Source organism: Humulus lupulus, chromosome X (genome assembly GCF_963169125.1).
Source record: "Humulus lupulus chromosome X, drHumLupu1.1, whole genome shotgun sequence".
NCBI lineage: Eukaryota > Viridiplantae > Streptophyta > Magnoliopsida > Rosales > Cannabaceae > Humulus > Humulus lupulus.
The window spans coordinates 214,508,933-214,519,666 of NC_084802.1; positions in this window are offsets into that span (position 1 = coordinate 214,508,933).

Below are 10,734 nucleotides of genomic sequence, written 5' to 3' on the forward strand. Positions count from 1 at the left end.
CGGCCTTGCACTCATCGTGCTTGATGCCGTTCCCGGCCCCACGCCGTTCCCGGTCTACACCGTTCCCGGCTCTTGGCAATCACACATATAATATCAAACACGATATAGCAACAAGCACAGAATTCAAGCATAAACAGATAAAGAGCCATGCTCTGCAATTCTAGTATATAGGGTTCGGCCCTGCACACAAGCTCTATGGAAACAGGGGTTTCCTTACCTGAGTTCCGAGCTTCCTGAGCACCGATGCCCCGAGCACAGTCCGTTAATGTGAGCCTCGGCGAAAACCTAGACACAATACATTAACAACATTGTCCATCAAATTCTAACCCAATAAATAACCTCAAACCATAACCCTAACCTCCGGGGCTTTGAATTCTATCAATCCGGACGATAAAATCCATCCCGAGCCTTACCCTTTGAGTTCCCAAGTCTAAAATATCATTAAAATCCAAACTGGCACTAAGGGCCGCGGCCCCTCCCACTAGAGCCGCGGCTAGCCTCAAAACAGAGGCTAGCTCTCCACTGACCCCCACATGGGCTGCAGCGCGCTTGAATTCTCTCAGCCTCCCATGGCAGCGCGCGCACGCGGGCCGCGGCGCACCCCTCCTAGGGCCGCGGCGCTATACAGCGAACCCAGATTTCTACACCAGTTTTCCATCCCTCCTTCAAGCCAATTCCTACCAAAATCAAGTTAACATTCCCAGCTAATAACACCATCATTCCAGCTTAATTTCAACACCAAAACCCAACATAAATCTACTCCAAAATACAACTAGAACACCCAAAAACAGCCTAGATTCTACCCACATGCAAAGCTTGAAAACACAGCTGAAACTTGAACATAACTTCCATGGAAAACTTACCTCTTGCTGAATTCAAACCCCTGATGTTGAACCTTAATCCACAAGCCTTAAGCTTCTGAGTTAACACAGCTGAATCCCCTTGCTTATGCTAGCTTGCACCAAGAATTTCCTTTGAGTTTCCTCTTGAGTTTTACCTTAGAAAGTGAAAGAGAGAGGAAAGCTAAAGCTATCTTCAGTTCTAGGAAGGTATAGGTCGGTTTCTCAAGGTTTCTAAACAGTTCCTTTCTTTTATTTGTTTTATATAACTTAAGTCTAAAGGTTACCTCAAGGCTCGGGGTACCAAAACGTCCCCGAGGGCAAAAATGGTAAATTCCCCAAATATTCACGCCTAGGCATTCTATCCTCAAATATATCTCCAAATATTTATTTCTATGTCCCGGTAATCCCATAACTCAACTAATACCCGAATTACCCCTCGACTCGCCCCGAGTCCGAATCTCAACCCCGTTCTGTCTCTCTGGCTAACCGCTCCCCAGGACTGTCTCGAATCGTGCTGTACAGACATATCACACATATACAACATATATCTCATTTAGCACATTTATGCCCCTAATATCCAGACGGGGCCCACATGCACATTTAACTCAATTAAACATGCATCATAATCATATATACACATAAATTCACATATAAGCATATTAAACCACTTATTGCCCTCCAGGCACACTAATCAAGGCCCTAAGCCTGATTAGCAAATTCGGGTCATTACAACAGGCGTCCCGATGCTTCAGGTTTTTGCAAAACCTGCCTTAAAGGTTGATTGGTCATGACGTGTATTGAGTGGGACTGGAAGTATGGCCTGAGCTTTCGGGAGGCCGTGATAAGACAGAACACCAATTTTTCCATCAACGGGTATCGGGATTCAGCCCCGAGAAGTCTCTTGCTGATGTAGTAGACCGGTTTCTGAACCCGGTCTTCTTCTCGGACCAATACGGCGCTAGTTGCATCCTCTATGACAACTAGGTAGAGAAAAATGGGCTCTCCTGCCTTTGGTTTAGACAATATGGGTGGTTCGGCCAGATGTGCCTTCAAGGCGAGGAAAGCACTTTCGCACTCCTCTGTCCACTCGAATTTCTTATTTCCTCGGAGCAGGTTGTAGAATGGCAGGCACTTGTTGGTGGATTTTGAAATAAATCGATTTAGGGCTGCCACCCTTCCTGTCAGGCCTTGGACATCTTCGCGCGACCTGGGTGAGGGAAGCTCGAGCAATGACCTGATCTTGTCGGGGTTTGCCTCGATTCCTCGAGTATTGACGATGAAACCCAGGAATTTTCCAGAGGCGACCCCAAAAGTGCACTTCTGTGGATTAAGCCTCATGCCGTACTCCCGTAGTATCTTGAAACATTCTTCCAGGTCGGAAACATGGTTATCGGCAGTCTTTGACTTGACCAGCATGTCATCGATGTACACTTCCATGTTCATCCCGATCTGGTTGGCGAACATTCTATTTACTAACCTCTGGTATGTAGCACCGGCGTTCTTCAGCCCGAACGGCATGACCTTGTAACAATAGACGTTAGTCGTGGTCATGAAGCTGGTGTGCTCCTGGTCCGCCAGATTCATGGCGATCTGATTATAGCCTGAGTACGCGTCCATAAAGGACATGAGCTCGTGCCCCGCCGTGGCATCTACCAATTGGTCAATCCTTGGCAAGGGAAAACAATCTTTGGGGCAGGCTTTATTCAGGTCGGAGAAATCGATGCAGGTCCTCCATTTCCTGTTGGGCTTCGAAACCAGCACGGGGTTGGCGACCCAAACCGGAAACTTGGCTTCTCGGATGAAGCCGCATTTCTTGAGCCGGGCAACTTCTTCCTCTAAGGCCTCGGCCCGAGTTGTTCCCAGGCGCCTCTGCTTCTAGGACTTTGCAGGCATGCTCTTTTCCAAATGAAGGGTGTGCATGATGATACTTGGACTGATTCCCACCATGTCCTCGTGTGGCCATGCAAACACATCCAGATTATCCTGCAGAAATTTGATCAGCTCCGCTTTTCTCTTGCTACAGAGGTTTTTCCCGAGCTTGACCGTCCGTGAAGGATTTTGTGGATCGATGTTTACTTCCTCGAGCTCTTCAATAGCCTAGAGCTCGGACTTATCCTCGCCTATTCGGGGGTCAATATCCTCACTTAAGATGATTTTTTCCCCTTCTGCGCTCTGAGGTTTTTCAATCTCAGGATCAGTTAAAGGTTCCTGAGATTCCTCTCCTCCACCTTGGATGGCCATTGCTAGCTGCCCGGGTTTCGATTTTCCCTTCATGGAAATGCTGTAGCATTCCCTGGCAGCAAGCTGATCGCCACGGACCGTGCATATCCCCATGGAAGAAGGGAATTTCAACGCGAGGTGGCGAACGGAGGTGATAGCCTCAAAAGCTATGAGTGTGGGTCGGCCCAAAATAGCATTGTATGCAGCAGGGCAGTCGATGACCACGAATTCGAGGAGTTTGGAGACTGTCTGAGGTCCTTCTCCTAAGGTGATCACCAGCTCGATCGTCCCTATAGCTGCTGATCCTTCTCCCGAAAAACCATACAGCATCATGGAGGTCGCCTTCAGCTCGGCGACAGTCAAACCCATCTTCTCCAGTGTGGACCGGAATAGAAGGTTTACCGAGCTCCCATTATCGATCAACACTCTCCTAACCCTCCGATTAGCGAGCTGCACTGCTACGACCAGAGGGTCGTTATGAGGGAATTGGACATGGCCAGCATCTTCTTCTGTAAAAATAATTGGCTGTCTCTCCAATCGCTGCTGCTTTGGCAGACGCTGCTCCGGGATGAACTCTACTCCATTATGCGCCTTGAGTTCATTTACGTACCTCTTTTGGGCACCCCTGTTTGCGCCAGCCAAATGCGGACCTCCCAAGATTGTGGATATCTCTCCTCCTATCACTGGAGGAGGGACGTCTTGATCTACCCAAGACCCGGGCTGACTGACCGGGGCTTCCGGAGCAGGTCGGCCTGTCAGAGCCCTGTTTCGCGCGTACTGAGCCAATGGGCCGACTCTGATGAGAGTTTCGATCTCATCTTTCAAATGCCTACAATCATCGGTATTGTGGCCAACGTCGTTGTGGAAACGGAAAAACTTGGAGGTGTCTCTCTTCCCCTTTTGGTCCTTTAACAGCTCTGGCTTCTTCCAGGGGAGGCGAGCAGAGTTCGCTAGGAAGATGTTCTCCCTAGAGTGGGTGAGCTCTGTATAAGTCACGTAGACCGGCTTAAATTTGTCTACGGACTTATTCTTCTTTGGGCCGTGCTGGTTGCCCTCGCCGTTCTCCTTTCTTTTGCCTTCACCGAACTGATTATTCTGTGTAACATTCTGGGTTGCTGTCACGACCTCCGTTCCCACTCCAGCGGGCTGCTCAGGGACCTGGCTGGTTCCTGCAGTTGAGGCTTGGGCTTCCTCCAAGTTGATCCATCCATGGGCCCTATTCAGGAATTCATTTACTGAGCTGTCTCCCTTCCTTTGTATTTCGTTCCAGAGTCCCCCTCCGATGAGGATTCCAGTTCTCAAAGCCATGAGCTTGGAGCTGTCATCTGCGTCTCTGGCCCGAGCAGCAACGTTCGCGAACCTGCTCAGGTAAGCCTTCAAAGGTTCGTCGGGCTGTTGCCTCACGTTAGCCAGGGAGTCGGCCTTGACGCGGGCAGCCTTGGAGGCTCGGAATGCCCTTTTGAAGTCAGCAGAGAAAGTTTTCCAGGAGCTGATTGATTGTTTCTTGTTTTGTTTGAACCACTGCCTGGCTGGTCCAGTCAGTGTGGAGGGAAATATCAGACACCTCAGCTCAGGGCCAATGTTGTGGGCCATCATCAGGGTATTGAACATCCCCAGATGATCCAACGGATCTCCGTCTCCGTTGAATTTGGACAGGTGCGGCATACGGAAACCGGGTGGGTATGCCGTTGCTGCTATGCTGGGGGCGAAGAGCTCAAGCTCATCCCCCGAATCATATTCATCTTTCTCTTTCTCCGACAGGAGCTTCCTCATTAGCTCCTCCATCTGAGCTAGGCGCTCAAGGGTTTTGTCCTGATTTCCTTGGTTATTCCGGGGCTGCTCGACAGCTCCGGATCCATTGTATACGTTTGGTGGGTTATTGCCCCTCCTATCTTGAGATAGGTTATTTGGGGCGTTCCCGCCGTTATGCACCTCAGACAGGTCTCCCCCTGAGCGAGCATGGCTGCCACCTCCTACTGGTTCCCCCCTATGAGAGTTAAGGCGATCTCGAAGGTCGCCCCTCTGGGTGGCTTGAGGACTTTGCACCGAGCTTAAGCGTTGACGTAGGTCTCCACCAGAAAGGTCACGCCGGTCCAGTAGCTTCCGTTAGAGAAGCTCGGAGTCCGCCTTTGGGGGTGAGGATCCGGGCTCCCTCTTGGCGTCTTGCTACGTCGGGAAGGTCCCGCGGATGACGGTTTCTCCTGCTGCTTCCATAAGCTGGAATATCTCGGATAGGCCGAGGAGGAGACGGATATCTTATTGGTGTCGGAGGATGCCTGACCGGAGATGCAATCCTGGTTCCATCAGGGCGGATCAAGTTAGGTGGGGGCCTTTCGGCCCTGCCAACCTGCGGGTCCCGCGCCTGGCGATTTGGACGAGGGGCAGGACGGCTAGTGGGGACGGGCTGGTGCTGTGAGCCCTCCCCGGATCTCCTTCTGGAATTCCCTCGAGCCATCCTGGGCGCGCTCGAGGCTGGCTGGGAGCTGGGAGTTGAAGTTCGGACCGAGCGGTTATACTATTGTTCGGCTCTAGTCATTTCTTCGAAGTTTGCCTCTCGACGGTGCGATGAGGGAATAGAGTTGGATGTCGGAGGTCTGTCTGAGCGGCTAGGCCTGGACCGATTACCCCGGCGGGACTTACGAGTCTCGCCTTGCCTCTTTCCGACGTTAGCGTCGATTGTAAGAGGGGGTAGTCGGGCCAACACCTCCTTAATCTGCTGACTAGCTTTCGCTAGTTGGCTCCTCAGCTGAGCGTTCTCCATCTTTACCGCAGTGTAAAAATCTGGGTTTGGATTAGGTGGCCAGGGCGCCGAACTTCCAGTGTCATCCTGGCCAACCAGCTGCTTGCTCGGCCGCTACTGGACCTCAGGATTTTTCTCACCAGAGATGGCGGCATGATGAGCCTCCTGCCCATCATGTTGTTTCACCTCGTTACTGTGTCTTGATCGAGTGGTCACCATAGTTGGATGTTTGCGATAGCACCAATCTAACTAGCTCTCAATGAAAGCACCAAACTGTTGATGCGGTTCTTCGCCAACAGGTAATTAAGAAAATAAGAGGAAGGGATTAGTGCTTAACAATGAACTGAAATAGAGGAATGATCTTTAAATGGACTGATGACACAATTACGTTTTTTAGGTGGTTCAAAGGTTAAAATCCTTCTACTCCACCAGCCAATATTATTGGTGTACGCCTGATATTCTTTACAGGGTATTTCCTTACACAATAGAATCCAACCCTTTGCAACTCCCAGGGTCTCCATATTTATAGGAGAGGGCACCTGGGAGTTGGTAAAGGGGGGTCATCCCATGACCTTCTTACCCATCATGTCACTTCTGTGACATTCATGATTAATTCCTAAAACCTGACACATGAAGTGTGGTCTAATCAATAGATAAGGGGGATAATGGGCCGCACAGCTCAACCCAGTCGTGGGTTCCTAAATACGCACGTTCATGCTGCGTGTTCGAGAAGTCAGGGATATATCAGACACGTGATGTCTGATATATGCACGTTTACCTTGCGTGGTTGGCTTTATAAGAGGTCAAAGCTTCCAACTCCAGCTCGTACCATGAGCTGGATGCCTCCTCGACCTGTGGCCTTCACAGTCCTGACTCGGTCCTTAAGTAATCTTGGCGAACCTCTTGATACCCCGAGCTAGCGAGGTAGGACCTGACGACAACAGCTCCGGTCCTGGGGGGGTCCACGTGGCTGATATAATTAGGCCATATCTCAGCTCGCTAATAGCCCGTTGGAAAATTAGGGTGTACAATATCCATTTCAATGAACCATTTACATGATAAGGAAAGATACCAATGGTAATATGTAGAAATATCATAAAGTCTACAAAATATCGTTATACCTGAGATGCAATTCCTAATTCCACAGAAGAGCCAATTGTAATAAGGAATAACAAGAGAGCTATTACATATTGCCAAAGTGTTGTTGGCCCTGGTTCTGAGACTTCTTTCTGCAGTAGGCCAAAGCTAACACGTGGCCCTGCATGTGGGTCTGGACCTTCTGAGTTAGGTTCTTCCACCATAAAAAGGTTGTACTTGTCCCCAGTGACCTCAACCAGCTAACTTTGGAGTTTAGCAAACACTTCTTCTCTGTTCCCCCTTAAATTCCCAACAAAAAGAACACCCTCACCAAGGTCTCCAAAAGGCTCTTCTTTGATCACCCAGAATGTAGAATACCCGAAGCTCCATTAATTTAATGAGCTTAATGAGCTTGGCAACCAGCTTGTCCTTAATGAGCTTTACATCTGCAAGATCAACCTTCTCTGGTCCAAGAAGCTCCATCAATTTAAAAGAGTCAACTTGGAAATTGCTGTAAGCCGGTCCAAATGATGGTGGTGTTGGTGGCTGAAGAAGGAATATTTTGATAGATTAGAGTCAACTTTTCCATTGTTTTATATTTGTTGATGTATGCAAACAAATTCAGCTATCCTCTTTCTCCCAATGTCCTATTTCTCATTATTGATATCATTATATCATAGAGTAACATGGCATATCAGGATGCTCAGTGCTAATCAATTACCTTACAAGAAATAATCATGGGCAGTATATGGTAGATTAGTTACAACCATATGCTTCTCTCGGGAATAAGAAAAACTAAAAAAGAGCAAACAATCTCCCAAATAAGATAGTTTTGCTTTAGACTGCTATCAAGTAATTTTCCCAAATAAGTTAAAAGTGAAACTCCAGAACCTTATGTTTCAAAGTACTATTTTTTGGGAAAAAAATTGATAGGGAAATGAACGAGGAAAATATTTTGCTAAATAGTTTCTTTCGCAACTTACATCACTTACATCTTTGTCAATCTAACAGTGAAGAAAAATGAAAAATCCAAACTTTCACTGAATTTACATCCCTAAATTTCCTCCTCCAACCCTCTTTATAATGAAAATCCCATAAATCTTGCTTTTCCCTTTCGTCCTTAAAATCACGTTTCGAACAAACCATAAGGAATAACAAAAGTAGAAATTGATTTTGCTAAGTCCATAATTCCATTCAAGCAACACAAAAAAAAAAAACAAAATTCTTGAAATAGATACTTACAAAAATACTGCTGAATATAGATAACAGATAACGAAGAAAAAAGATACCCTGGAAGAAACCGGAGCAGGCTTCTCAGACTCAAGCTTTGTCTGCGGTGTCTCTTTGGCCTCTTCCGGGGGTTCTGTTGTCGCCGTTGTCGAAGTGGTGGAGGCTACGAGTCAGAGAAAGAACTCGTGAGGTAGAGAAGCTCCACTCTGGAGCGTGACTTCATGAGGCAGAGAAGCTCCACTCTGGAGCGTGACTTCGTGAGGCGGAGAAAGAGCTCCACTCTGGAGCGTGTCTTCGTGAGGCAGAGATGAGTTGAGAAGACTTCGTGAGGCGGAGAGACGAGACGAGAGTGAGAGATGGAGGCTGAGAGAAATTTTTCGGGTAACTTAGATTTAGGGATTAAAATTTGGCAGATGAGACTCAAATTTTTTTTTTTCATTTGGCGCCTGAGGTTTATTCATATGGCGCCAAAATAATATATTCCGTGTGTTTTTAATCACCCACCGTTAATAGCACTTCTAAATATATGCTATTTTTTAATGTAATATATACTAAAAATTGTTGTAGTGTGTATCACTGTTTTTTAAAACAATAGGTTCTAGTTTTAATAAATATTGGCTAGACTAAATTACTACATCATTGTGTGTAATATTTGGATATATATTTTAAGTGCACATATCATCACTCTATCATGATATACTTGTTCTCTTTTGTTTTCGAGGGTCATATAGATGATGAATTTGTAATAGATCAGTGTTATACTTGTATGACTCTCTAACGAGTATATGACTTTGAGAGAGAGAAAGAGAGTTCAAGTTTAGTATTACTATTTCACTAAGGGGAAGCTTCTTTAACTTTATTCTGTTAGAATATTATGTGGACTAATATAATCATAAGTATAATATCATAACCACAATCATTAATATAAGAGTGCCTAATAATGTCAATAACCATAATGGGATGGTTAATAGTTACCAATTGTGTTATAGGCACATGAAAGCACCCTTATGACTATAATTGGCCCAATAAATTATGGTCCACCATTAATAATGTGTATTAGCCTAATAAGCCCAATAATCTCTTAGGGTTAGATGGGTGTGTGATATATTAAGCTTAAAATGGGTTTTCAATTGATGGTATGGTGATAGAAAAAGGGGTTGCTCTTCATTGGTTCCTCTCAATTTAATCACTCATATATCTTGTGTTTCTATTGATCAATTTGAAGATTCATAGTGCAATATGACTCAAATGGAGAATATGGCTATGGGAGGTATGTCTTGTCATCATTAATGCTCTAAATAAATACTTTGATCTTTGATTGTTTTTCATGAGTATTATTGTGATTATTGTTTTGATTAATGCTCATAATTGTTTACTTTTAACAATTGGTATCAGAGCTGGTTTATTTGATTTTAGGGCTTAATATTTTGACATAAACCCAATTTTTTCAAAATCAGAGTTTTTCACAATATTTTCGAAATCAATGCTATGTTAATGTGGGAAATCGGTTTTGATAATATGTACTGGGTTTTGACAATGTTTTGGACAAAAAATTCATGTTGCATTGCTTTGAAACTGAGTTTTTTGGGAGCTCAAAAATGGAGGAAACCCATTTCGGGTTTCATGTTATTTTGACCTTTTTGGATGGGAGATGAGTAGAATGGAGATGATAGGGTCGTTGGCGATGGAGAGGGGAAGAAAACCTAAGTGACGGTGGCCAAAATGATGGGTGGAGACGGTGGTTTCAGGCGGGTCGGACCCGCGGAGTGAACTGAGTCAATCGTGACCTGTTTGGAGGTCAGGGACGGCACAAAACAACATGCCGTTTTGTCTCTGTCAGACAAAAATGACGTGTCTTTTCTTCTGATAATGGGCTGCCCTTTGTTTTTCAAAACGACGTGTAGTTTTTCAACAAACGACGTGTAGTTTTCAACAAACGACGTGTAGTTTTCAACAAACGACGTGTAGTTTTCAATAAACGACATGTCGTATGGACATTAAAAAATTAAAAAAAAAAACCAGAGGCATTTTTGGGCGTGGGGGGGCGCGTGTAAGGTCCTTTTTGGACCATTTTCCCACCATTTCACTCAACTTTTAATACCCTATTTTGTATATGATTATGCACAAGATTAATCCATGAATTTTTATTCATAATTGTATTTATATTTAATCTTTTGTGGCATAAATCTTATTATATATTGTCACAATTATTATTTATTTTCTTGCCTGTCGTAAGAATAAGCATGTAAATTGTTTAGTAAAAAGGAACATTTAAATAATTATTTATTTAAATTTTGTGTTTTTTCCTCCAAAATTACATTAAGATCTGTATAAGTAATTAATTATCCTATCGATAATAATTGCTTGGTAAGGATGCTTAATATGGTGAAGAAAATTTATTAAACATTAAGAATCACAATTTATCTATCCTTTCGATAGTAAATTAATGTATTTGATTATAATGTTTAATAGATTGTTCTTACCTGTGTATGAGTTCTATTTTGTGTGTTTGTCTAAGAACTCTAGCATACATGATGATCATTTGTTATTTTGCGATCATATATTGATGAGAAAAGAGCACAAATGACATGATTTATCATAACATGTATTTGATAGTTATTGCTC